The following is a 2,861-nucleotide window of genomic DNA, read 5'->3' on the forward strand; positions in this document are numbered from 1 at the left end:
GACTGGGGAGAGGGGAGAGAGAGAGACTGGGGAGAGGGGAGAGAGAGAGAGACTGGGGAGAGGGGAGAGAGAGAGAGACTGGGAGAGGGGAGAGAGAGAGAGACTGGGGAGAGGGGAGAGAGAGAGAGACTGGGGAGAGGGGAGAGAGAGAGAGACTGGGGAGAGGGGAGAGAGAGAGACTGGGGAGAGGGGAGAGAGAGAGAGACTGGGGAGAGGGGGAGAGAGAGAGACTGGGGAGAGGGGAGAGAGAGAGAGACTGGGGAGAGGGGAGAGAGAGAGAGACTGGGGAGAGGGGAGAGAGAGAGAGAGACTGGGGAGAGGGGAGAGAGAGAGAGACTGGGGAGAGGGGAGAGAGAGAGAGACTGGGGAGAGGGGAGAGAGAGAGAGACTGGGGAGAGGGAGAGAGAGAGAGACTGGGGAGAGGGGAGAGAGAGAGAGACTGGGGAGAGGGGAGAGAGAGAAGAGACTGGGGAGAGGGGAGAGAGAGAGAGGACTGGGGAGAGGGGAGAGAGAGAGAGACTGGGGAGAGGGGAGAGAGAGAGACTGGGGAGAGGGGAGAGAGAGAGAGACTGGGGAGAGGGGAGAGAGAGAGAGACTGGGGAGAGGGGAGAGAGAGAGAGACTGGGAGAGGGGAGAGAGAGAGAGACTGGGGAGAGGGGAGAGAGAGAGAGACTGGAGAGGGGAGAGAGAGAGAGACTGGGGAGAGGGGAGAGAGACTGGGGAGAGGGGAGAGAGACTGGGGAGAGGGGAGAGAGACTGGGAGAGGGGAGAGAGAGAGAGACTGGGGAGAGGGGAGAGAGAGAGAGACTGGGAGAGGGGAGAGAGAGAGAGACTGGGGAGAGGGGAGAGAGAGAGAGACTGGGGAGAGGGAGAGAGAGAGAGACTGGGGAGAGGGGAGAGAGAGAGAGACTGGGGAGAGGGGAGAGAGAGAGAGAGACTGGGGAGAGGGGAGAGAGAGAGAGACTGGGGAGAGGGGAGAGAGAGAGAGACTGGGGAGAGGGGAGAGAGAGAGAGACTGGGGAGAGGGGAGAGAGAGAGAGAGACTGGGGAGAGGGGAGAGAGAGAGAGACTGGGGAGAGGGGAGAGAGAGAGAGACTGGGGAGAGGGGAGAGAGAGAGAGACTGGGGAGAGGGGAGAGAGAGAGAGACTGGGGAGAGGGAGAGAGAGAGACTGGGGAGAGGAGAGAGAGAGACTGGGGAGAGGAGAGAGAGAGAGACTCGGGAGAGGGGAGAGCGAGAGAGAGTGGGGAGAGGGGAGAGAGAGAGAGACTGGGGAGAGGGGAGAGAGAGAGAGACTGGGAGAGAGAGAGAGACTGGGGAGAGAGAGAGAGACTGGGAGAGAGAGAGAGACTGGGGAGAGGAGAGAGAGAGAGAGACTGGGGAGCGGGAGAGAGAGAGAGACTGGGGAGCAGGGAGAGAGAGAGAGACTGGGGAGAGGGAGAGAGAGAGAGACTGGGGAGCGGGAGAGGGGAGAGAGAGAGAGACTGGGGAGAGGGGAGAGAGAGAGACTGGGGAGAGGGGAGAGAGAGAGAGACTGGGGAGAGGGGAGAGCGAGAGAGACTGGGGAGAGGGGAGAGAGAGAGAGACTGGGGAGAGGGGAGAGAGAGAGAGACTGGGGAGAGGGGAGAGAGGGAGACTGGGGAGAGGAGAGAGAGAGAGAGACTGGGGAGAGGGGAGAGAGAGAGAGACTGGGGAGAGGAGAGAGAGAGAGAGACTGGGGAGAGGGGAGAGAGAGAGAGACTGGGGAGAGGGGAGAGAGAGAGACTGGGGAGAGGGGAGAGAGAGAGAGACTGGGGAGAGGAGAGAGAGAGAGACTGGGGAGAGGAGAGAGAGAGAGACTGGGGAGAGGGGAGAGAGAGAGAGACTGGGGAGAGAGAGCGACTGGGGAGAGGGGAGAGAGAGAGAGACTGGGGAGCGGGGAGAGAGAGAGAGACTGGGGAGAGGAGAGAGAGAGACTGGGGAGAGGGGATAGAGAGAGAGACTGGGGAGAGGGGAGAGAGAGAGAGACTGGGAGCGGGAGAGAGAGAGAGACTGGGGAGAGGGGAGAGGGGAGAGCAAAAGACTGGGGAGAGGGGAGAGAGAGAGACTGGGGAAGAGGGGAGAGAGAGAGACTGGGGAGAGGGGAGAGAGATAGAGACTGGGGAGAGGAGAGAGAGACTGGGGAGAGAGAGAGAGACTGGAGAGAGAGATAGAGACTGGGGAGAGGAGAGAGAGAGAGACTGGGGGGAGAGGAGAGAGAGAGAGACTGGGGAGAGGGGAGAGCGAGAGAGACTGGGAGAGGGGAGAGAGAGACTGGGGAGAGGAGAGAGAGAGAGACTGGGGAGCGGGGAGAGCGAGAGAGACTGGGGAGAGGGGAGAGAGACTGGGGAGAGAGAGAGAGAGACTGGGGAGAGCAGCATCAGGGAGCTTCAGCATAGCAGTGAATGCACTAACAGAAAAAGCCCAAAGAGCCCTATATGCAATAAAAAGAAAATTCTACAACATCCAAATCCCAATGAAAATTTGGCTCAAAATATTTGACAGCGTAATCCTGCCCATTGCGCTGTACGGTAGTGAAGTATGGGGCCCGCTCAATCACCATAGCTACACTAAATGGGAAATACACACAATAGAAGCCCTTCATGCAGAATTTTGCCAAAACATTCTTCGCACCCAAAGGAAAACACCAACAAATGCATGCAGAGCCGAACTAGGCAGATACCCACTGATAATAAACATCCAAAAAACGAGCACTAAACTTCCTAAATCACCTCAAATCTAGCTCCCCAGACACCCTTCATTTTAAGCCTTCCAGACCCAAGAGCTAAACCCAGAAAAGAGTCCCCTGAGTCAGCTGCTACTGAAACTAAGTACTCCTACTCA

The sequence above is a fragment of the Somniosus microcephalus genome, chromosome 5 (genome assembly GCF_052327205.1).
Source record: "Somniosus microcephalus isolate GS21.2 chromosome 5, FLI_Smic_1.0, whole genome shotgun sequence".
NCBI lineage: Eukaryota > Metazoa > Chordata > Chondrichthyes > Squaliformes > Somniosidae > Somniosus > Somniosus microcephalus.